The sequence below is a fragment of the Sinocyclocheilus rhinocerous genome, unplaced genomic scaffold (assembly GCF_001515625.1).
Source record: "Sinocyclocheilus rhinocerous isolate Xijiao unplaced genomic scaffold, SAMN03320098_v1.1 scaffold2938, whole genome shotgun sequence".
NCBI lineage: Eukaryota > Metazoa > Chordata > Actinopteri > Cypriniformes > Cyprinidae > Sinocyclocheilus > Sinocyclocheilus rhinocerous.
The window spans coordinates 523,968-533,957 of record NW_015638564.1 but is presented as its reverse complement, the minus strand read 5'-3'; the positions used below and the strand labels follow the sequence as shown (position 1 = coordinate 533,957).

Here is a 9,990-nt window from a genome sequence, read left to right as displayed (position 1 = left end):
AAAAAAAAAAAAAAAAAAAAAAAAAAAAAAATTAAATATTTAAATATGAAAATGCATAATGAAAACTTTAGTACATTTTAAAATCTTGATTACCTAAAGAAAGTGTGAAATGAACAGAAGATGTAGTGTAATTTCTATCATGAACAAATACATTTTTCAACTAACTTCCGCACAACAGAGTCTTTTTTTAAAAACATAATTTGGCCAAAAGGTCAGTCTGTGATGTTTAGATCCTTTATTTTCAATCATGCAAATTAACAGGTCAGAGTTCACCAAACTTGAACTTTACAACACTGTGAAATGCACAACTTCATATGTGCTATACAAAAAAATAATGACCAGCTGATGTGCATTCACATTAGAGCCTGACCGATATGGGTTTTTTTGGGGATAAATATCGATATCGGCCTTTTTTTTTTACTCCCAAATATCGGTATCGTATCGGCCCCAAAAAAACCCATATCGGTCGGGTTCTAATGTGAATGCACATCAGCTGGTCATTATTTTTTTGATATCGATATATCGGCCTATATTCTTTGTGTAGAATGTAACGTGTACGTTCCCTTCGAACTGGAATCATGGTGGAATATCATGTGAAGTCCACTTTGCAGGGCACTTACGGTCGAATAAGCCAGCGCTTGAATGCTGCTGCCTGAACAAGAGACCTCCTTAGTGAAGTGAAAGTGTTGGCTGGTGTCACTATCTCGCGAACGCGCCGGCGGATTTCCACCAAATTCGGGGGAGCCCTCTTGAACGCCACCCTTCGGTAGCCCCCCCGGGATCGCTAGATCGGTCTGCGCCGGACCGCGAATTTAGCCGCCCGTAACTCCCGAACCCCGAATGGAGCGCGCTCTGCTGGACAAACTAAGTAATTACACCATTTCAAGCATTTTATTTGTGTTATATGTTCTGTAAAAAAAAAAATTTCATATCGGCGGCGTATCGGCGGCATATTCGCCGATACCGATATATCGGCGACAGGCTCTAATTCACATCATATCATTAATTCCGACTTTTCAGCAGGACATGAACATGAAATCATGAGTGATAATCAGTGATGCAAATTGTAGATCCATGCAGTCATAAGCCCTGTTTAAACAGGCATATCCCCTGGGGAAACATTAAATGAAATGAAATACAGCAATAATTTCAATAATCCATTTATCACAAATAATCCACTGAAGGCGAGTTGAAGAACAATGTGCAGTTTTGTTCAACCAAACATGAACAAATACAAAGACTCGACAAAGAAACAAGACTCTACGACAGCAGGTAGAAACAAGCAATACACCACAAGCTAACGTGGTAAATAAGAGGGCTTAAATATAAAACTAAGGGGACCACATGACAGAAAACAACCTAGTGATGAGAACTAATGAACATGAACCGACAGATGTGTTCCACTTGAAGCAGTGCTGTGCAGATCGATCAGTGTTCGACATCACAGCGATTCAAAAGCCTCTCATGATACAGTCCGTGCAGCGCTCACAGAAATTACAAACAAGTGGCCAGACTGACAAAGAACAAAGCATCTGGAAGCAGACTCTTCCTCACGGCCTCAGTAGTAATCTGTCCCGTGGGACTGATATAGTGCAGTGTGAGTGTGCTCTGCGCATGGACTGTAAACGGCTGCTCTCTAGCAATCTGATTAACATGTGTAATTGATCGATGTGACAAACACATCCATGAAGAAAATATTTAATCATGCAGACTTTTCAGGAGCCTAATCAGTGGTTGAAAAGTCTGAAATCCGATGGGAGGTGACATTCTGTCTGCTTAAAAGATTACTTCACATGATAACAGTGCATATTAAAGGTGACTTAGATTCAATAAGAGATAATATCCATTCATGTTTATGAACTCCCATCTATAATGGCTTCAGAGCAAAACACCGTCTCTGTTCAACAGCACATGGCAGGCTATATACAGCACTGTGAATCCTTATTTCACTGAATGATTGTTTTTGAATATTATAACAATAAGTGCCCATAAAATCAACCATTTATACTTGAGGAAGCTGTATTTTGTACTCATTCATCTGGGGCATTTTTATTTTATTTTTTTGACAGTTAAAAAAGACAGACAATCCATCAGTTCCACAAAAAAAAAATACAAAAAAAAAATACAAAACCTGTGCTCATGGAAAGTTGATGAAAAATTGAATCCAATATTTTATAATAATATTGCGTAACACAAGAAATTCATAAGCTGTTTTTGAAGTCACATCAGAAGAATAACAAGGTGAGATTGGTTTTTTTTTTTATTTGGGAGGGTTGCTAATACCCTGTGTGAGGCAAAGTCAGTAGAATTCAGTCCAATGCGATAATGTTGACTAGCATTTTAGGACAATAGTATGGAGCTTAAAATATGACAAAACTATTTAAATTTGAATTGTGTAAATTTGAATTATTGACAGGTGCATTTAACATAGTTCTGAATTTGATTTATTTATTTATTTAAACATGAATATTAAACATTTGAAATGTAACAATTCGATTTTTTTTAATGGCAGACATGTATTTTCAAACAGCTGATTTTTTTGTTCTGAATTCTTAGACTGCAAATATCCAGTTTTTAAAAATACACCTTCAAGATGAAGAAGAAATTCAGAACATCAAATTCAATACTCTAAAATTCAAAACACAGAAATTCAGATCGCACATAAAGTAGGTCAGCGCTCATCCACAGGGAAGAGTAGATGATCTTTGAAAAGTCGAAAAGAAGCATTTTGGCCAATTACTATGGTGACTGGGAGGGGACATGTTCTCTTCACTTAGTTTTGTCATGACCACTACATATGAACTCGTGGGATCACGGTAATATGTTGTGGCCATGAGTTTAATGCCTAAACAAACCTGCGTGACCATAGCAACCTGTGATTATCAGAGATGGATTTATTAATATTTTATTTTGAATTAAGAAATTATTATATTAATTATTACATTATTAAATTATTATATTAACCAAAGCCTATGCTACTGGACTGTATTGCGCGCGATACAGCATTCGAATGAAGTTCATCATGAATAAATGTTACAAAGTACATCAAATAAAATAGGCCTACAAGAAAACAGTCTTGTAAGTTCATTAACTGATCATCTTTTTTTTCTCCGTAATATTTGTATATTATTATTATTATTATTATTGGTTATATTTTTTATATTCGTTGTTATGCATTTGATTTATTTTCCCTTCATTTCGATCTCTTTACTTAACGTTCTGAATAGTTTTGTAAATAATAGCCTACTGTAAATGCTCGACATACCAATAAAGCTTTGATTATGCTGTATGACTGGAATTTTTAATGGAAGTGCAGTTTAAAGGTTGAATTGCAAGTGTAACTATATATTTCATTTTATTTAGGCTAAATAATAGACTATTATAAATACAGTGTTTCGCTGAGGAATGAATCGCGTAGTTTCATTTGTAAATGAAAACATGCTCATTTATTGTCACACACGGGCATAAAATACAATCAAAAAGTCTCAACTTTATTGGCATAATTGCCAGGCATTTACAGTATTTGCAAAATAAGGTAATATATTATTAATACTAGCATATTATACAGAACGTTAATTAGGTAAAGCGCTACACGAATTGAATTTTGCGACTTTGGCACTAAGAGGGTTAAAAGCTGAATATTTCTAAATGAACTCTGTTATTTTGACAGGAAAATACAACAAAGAATATGGTTTACATGTAGCGCGTCGATTTAGCGTGGTATGCAAGACTCTCGCTCTCTCTCTTTGCATGTTTGAGAAAAACAGCACTATCAGTAAAGCGACGGTGAGTCGTGCACCTTCACACTAGTTTACGGTACGTCAAATACAGGTGCGCTGCGTGCTACATACATACAATGGCTAATGTTAGACATTATTTAGTCGCCCAGAGTAAGATTTAGTCGCATATGCGAGTGATTTACTCGCAATGTAGAGGGTTGTATTAGTCTACAGTTATATAATAATAATAATAATAATAATAATAATAATAATATACAAATATTAAATAAAAAGACACGATCAGTTAACGAATTTACAAGACTGTGGGATGGATAAAAATGTTTTATCCATGTGTGATAATCGCAGGTTGCTATGGTCACACAGGTTTGTTTATGCATTAAACTCGTGGCCACGAGAAAAATATTAATTAAATAAATAAGTACTTTTTAATTTTCATAATTCACAATGTATGTATAGTGCCGCAATTAATCAATAATTAAATAAATGTTTTCAATACAAATAAGCACAAGTCAAGCTGCGATACCAAACAGGACCACAGGGCGACGCCAAACACCGCTAAAGCTCCTGCCTTGACCTGACTGTAACTATACGGATCCATTCAGAATCACTAAACCTCTGACCAGCGCATAATCTAAAACACCTTCCGCCAGCATCCAGTATAAAACACTCTTGCTTTTAAGTCAAATACATGCTGAAAAGAATAATTTACTGACATCTGGACATAAGTCACTATTCTATATAGTAAATATACTGTAGTCCGTACCGGCCCAATTCAAGCACGTTGTTCCCTCAACATAAGTCGCGGCCACGAGAAATGAACAACTTCACATCGAGTGGCCACGACATAAGGATGTAGTTACCTCGACAAAATGAACTCGTGGCCACGACATATTACCATGTTCCCACGAGTTAATATGTAGCCTAGTGGCCATGACAAAATTAAGTGAAGCGAACATGTCCCCTCCCGGTCACCGTAGTAATTGGCCAAAAACTACTCTTCCCTGTGGATGACCTCTGACCTTTCTGTGCGATCTGAATTTCTGCGTTTTGAGTTTTAGAATATTTAATTTGATGTTCTGAATGTCTTCATCTTGAAAACTTGAAGCTGTATTTTTAAAAACTGGATGTTTGGAGTCTAATTCAGAACAAAAAATCCACTGTTTGAAAATACATGTCTATAAAACTCTGCCATAAAAAAAATTAAAATTGTGATAAATTTAAAATGTTCAATATTCAATTAAAACAAAATCTAATTCAGAACCATGTTAAATGCCACATAATATTCAGTTTTGTTAAATGACACTTGTCAATAATTCAAATTTACACAATTCAAATAGTTTTGTCGTATTTTAAGCTCCATAAAGTAGAAAATACTCAATACTCTCAGTATCAAAATGACCAGAACACAACATGAGGGCTAAACCTCGTACTTACACATCGTACCATATATTATGTCAATGATGCCAAATAGCTTTGGTTCTCATTTTAAACAGACACTTTTGTGTATAGTTTGTATAAATATATAAAACATAGAAAATAGAAGCAAATCAGTCTAATTATTAAATTCAGGAATTCAATTCCAATTCAAATCTTACTAAAATTATGACGATGCTCCGAATAGTATGTGTTCTTTCTCAGTCAGTTGCCAGAGCTGAATGGAAATCATTCGTAACCGGGAACTGTTTATTCCTTTTCATACAAATTCATATTCATGTGCTACACAGAAAGTAACTTCACAACCTTTACGGTGCATCTTCCCGGCGACGTCCGCCTCTGGGCAGGTCACTGCTGATAGAAAGTGCTCCGTTATCCAAAATCCTAGTGGATTACTTTTGAAAAACCGGGCCCTGGAGATTTACATTGTGATTTTTGCTATATAGCCTGCATGAATCTCTAAGACAGGGGAAAACATGTTTAGAGGCCCAATAAAGGAGTATTTCATCATTTTAATTGCACTTCTCTAACTGGTTTCCTTCTGCTAGTGGAATGAGACTCTGGAGAAAGGTTGATAAATGTAAGGCTCCGGAGAAATAGACATATTTATCTTATAAATAATTATTATATAGAATGATATGAGAAGAGAGAGTGTGTTAAATACTGTGCTAGTTCTGCTGTACATAAGTGAAAAATGCCTTATAGAGAACATTAAACTGAAGGCCAGTTTGATTGTGTTTCTTCAGCCAATGGCAGGTCTATTTCACACCTACTTAGAAGCAATTAACAACAACTGCAGGCAAAATATGAAGCAGCACATGACCTCCAAGTGCTTGTGTTGAGTGGAAATAGCTCGCGGTGTGTTTTTTATTTTATTTATTTATTTTTATGTGACCGAAACGTTTGCCTTGTTTCATTCAGTAAATTGCTTATATTGTTCTCATCTCACTTGTGATGCTTTGATGTTTGAGTGTGCAAACTTTTTTCAAGCTCTTCACCTTTGGGTAACCTTTTTTGGTCTACGCACCTGGATTTTTTTGAAGGCGCGGTGAGTCTCTGGCTGCTTCTATGTGAAGGCAAGGACATAAACTGGACTGTACTGTTCCAATCAAAGTGGGTAAGTGGACTTCACAGGGTACTCTTCCTTTCTGAATTGAAATCTCATTTAAGGTGGCAGCGAAAGTGTCCAGTTTGAAGTGCACTGCAAAGGGCATAGGGAATAAGGGTACACGGACACATCACTTCACAAGAAGTGGGGAGGTAATTTTAGCCACTGCGCATCACTAAAATACAGTTGGTGAACTCTCACAGTACGAGTTGGTCTACGCACCTGGATTTTTTTGAAGGCGCGGTGAGTCTCTGGCTGCTTCTATGTGAAGGCAAGGACATAAACTGGACTGTACTGTTCCAATCAAAGTGGGTAAGTGGACTTCACAGGGTACTCTTCCTTTTTGAATTGAAATCTCATTTAAGGTGGCAGCGAAAGTGTCCAGTTTGAAGTGCACTGCAAAGGGCATAGGGAATAAGGGTACACGGACACATCACTTCACAAGAAGTGGGGAGGTAATTTTAGCCACTGCGCATCACTAAAATACAGTTGGTGAACTCTCACTGTACGAGTAAATCACATGTGATGTAAAGCCAAAGCTCAGGATTTCTGTGCTCACACTGATCGTTGAGCTGCTCACACTACAACACATGTAAAAAATAAGCATGTGGGACCCCAGAACCTGGAACCGTGTAGCCTCCGTCGTTTCTGCCCATTCCACACGCTGTGTGCCATGGTTTCATTTCTGTTTTAGCACAGACACAGTGAGGGAAAAAACGCTGAGTTTAGGGCGATCGGGTGTGATACCCTCACGAAGGGCGACCAACATTTCAGACATGTGATAAATTCATCCAACCATCCGACTGCCTGTCGAGAGAGGCTAATCAGATCTCCCTGCACACTGCAAGAGCACGACACGGAAAAACTCAAATCTGGGCCAACTCTAAAAATGAGTCTGAAAATCAGACGAAAATCACACCGTCTATGCCCGGCTTCACAATGCTTCACTATCATGATAATAAGACATGTGTAACGGGATGTGGTTGAGGCACTACACATTCCATCAGCCACAGCACACTCAATGCTGGCCGAGTGTGGTTATCAACTGCATCACAGAGGTGCTGCTTTGATCACGTGGTGAATCTGTTGCAGTGGGTATGTGGGACTGATGATTATTTTCTTTTGCTTTTTTTATTGTTGCATGAGTGCAGCAACAATAACAGATTTATTATAACAGTATTCTAATTCCAATGTTAATTCAATGGTGCGTTTTATTTTTTGATCAATTGTTTAGAGATTTTATGTTGTATTTTTAGATTATATATTTTATGTTTATGCCTTTTGATTACTTGTATGTTACTAATTTCACAAATATAAACATAATTTTTTTCAAATTTGCTGAAGCGTTCAGTTTATTACAAGTGAGCTACTAAAATATTTCACTCATGTTTTGTGTCCAGATCTTTACTTCTGTGGCATGTAGCTGGTAATAAGTGGGGTAATGTGCACCCCAGCTTTATGATAACAAGCGGCTGGCCGTTCATTCCCTCTTACAGCTCTATAGAGGAGGTCAAACATCTCAAAGACTTCGACAGCACTGACATTATAAACAGCACTAATGAGCAGAGGAGGTGCCATGAACCAACATAAATTACACGCTTTTCAAACTACGCTGCTGCTAAAATTATCACTCTTTTACTGTAGGAACAGTACCTGTTTCATTACAGAAATTAACTACAGTTTCACATTTAATCCAAAGGGGGAATCTACAGCGTGCTCATTTGTGTCAAATCAGGCTGTGACATACACTAAATGCTACTGGCTGATGAGCTGTTCAATTGCTCCTGTCCTGGTTTCATGTTTCAATCAGTAATGCATTATTGCCGAAACGCGTAGATCTACTTTTAACTAGTTGTAATTATTTAAGCCCAGTTCATTTAAGGCTTTTTATCTTACCACATGAGTGCCTTGGAAGTATTTCATCTACAGTAATGCATCAACACAAAGTGTGCTCATCAAGCCATCTCACAGCTACTTTAAACTGGACAAACAAGTACAATGTCAATGTCTTACTAAACGATACCTTAAGAAGAAAATAAGACAAGCATCAGAGAAACGTGTAATGCAATTAAGTATCCACAAAAATGAAATGTAAGAAAGAGAAAACAGAACATCAATCTGCTTTTTTACATCACAATGTAGTCATGGTAAATTGCTTGAAAGAACATTTAGGGTAAGTTTACATGACAACACTGTACTAAAAATTGAAATGTTTTTCCTATGCATTTTTGAAAAGTTTTGTGTACAGATGACAGCGTTGTCAAAGCGATCCCCCTTCACACAGATCCGGGAAAACGACTAAACACGCTGCATTATTTGATACAAATACACATTCTTATAGACTGAACACGTAATACACAAGCACATGATGTCACTGCTTTCACAAACTCATGTTTTTGTAGTTTACACTCAGACGATAATGGTATTGTTTTCAAAAACTTGCACTTCAAAACCCTTTTTCAAACGTTTGTGTTTTCAGGCCCCCAAAATATCGTCGTTGTGTAAATGAATGGCCAAAATGCCCGCTGCCCTGTTGTTTAAGGAGCACACTCAGGATAACTGCAACAATACTGCGTTTAATCTCACTGCAAATAATGAAGAACACCAAACCGTCGTAGAGGCACAGTCTGAGGTTCAATCTTCACCGAGGGCTTATTGTTTCATTTCTACAGTGCAGAAGGGTCAATTTCATTTGCCCTCTTGTTAAGAGTGACCTTGATTTTGTGCAAAACGTCAGACAATTCAGCGAAAGGACAAACTCAGGGTCGTGATGCCCTGCTCGCTCAGCGATCAGCCGAGAACGTTACATCTGCTGAGTTTAAACATGACCATGCCATTTTTTACGAGCAGATGTTTTTGTCATTGTGGAGCTGTGGCCATCCTAAGCGCTGAGAAGTCTCTCAGTAAAGTCATGACCACAGCTCTAGGTTAATAAAAGCTTTTATGCCCTTCACAAACCGGCACAGATCACAGATTCACTTTCACACTTTCAGCTCTCTGGTGGTTTGGAGAGAGTAAACAATCAAAGCACGCTTACTGAAGCGCTTTCCCGCTCTGTTGGAAAAACTGTCTGACAAGTTCCTGACACAGAACAGAAATACAGGTTCACCTCTATGTATAACATATTTGAATGCATCAGTATGCTACGGTCTGAAGATCATCAGTGACGATGCTCATGTCTCAAAACATATTGGATTCCAGCTCTGTTCCTACGATAAGATGCTGGCGCAAACGCTGTTGATAAAGCACAAAATCTCAGCACAATGCTTCCATTTAATGATTTTCTGACATTTTCTCACCTGGTACAGCATCGCTCAGGTACGAGTTCTGTGAAACACAAGGAGGAGCCTAAAACGACATGGATGCTTCAGAATATGTGCTTTTATCTCACGTTTGCAGTACAGTTTAGGGTAGGTACGTTATTTTTGTGACGTTGCGTTAACTTTTCAGAGCCACTCACCAGACATTATTTCTGAACTGTCGTGATAGAGGCAATAAACAATGTAATAAAATGTTGCCACGTTTAACTAAATTATGTTTTATTAACAAGGTTCGGGAGGAGCACGATCAGATAATCAATCAGTCTGACCCAGGTGGAGCTCGTCAGCTAATCACCTTAACAAGCACAATACGTGTATATATATATATATATACAGCCAACTTACCTCAGTTCCACGACAGTTTTCCAGCATTCGGTTTTGCTCCTTT

General features: G+C 37.5%; 1 protein-coding gene and 1 long non-coding RNA gene across 2 annotated transcripts in view; both read right to left on the bottom strand.

The window, feature by feature from the left end:
• Positions 1-9,990, bottom strand: part of LOC107749709 (X-linked interleukin-1 receptor accessory protein-like 2) — a 211,042-nt gene that overhangs the window by 114,713 nt on the left and 86,339 nt on the right. The gene's annotated exons all lie outside the window — the stretch shown is intronic.
• LOC107749701 (uncharacterized) lies at positions 8,809-9,776 on the bottom strand. Its single transcript, XR_001641072.1, has 3 exons — positions 9,743-9,776; positions 9,582-9,630; positions 8,809-9,516 (listed from the first exon to the last, which is right to left on the bottom strand). It is a non-coding gene; the product is annotated as an uncharacterized LOC107749701 (long non-coding RNA).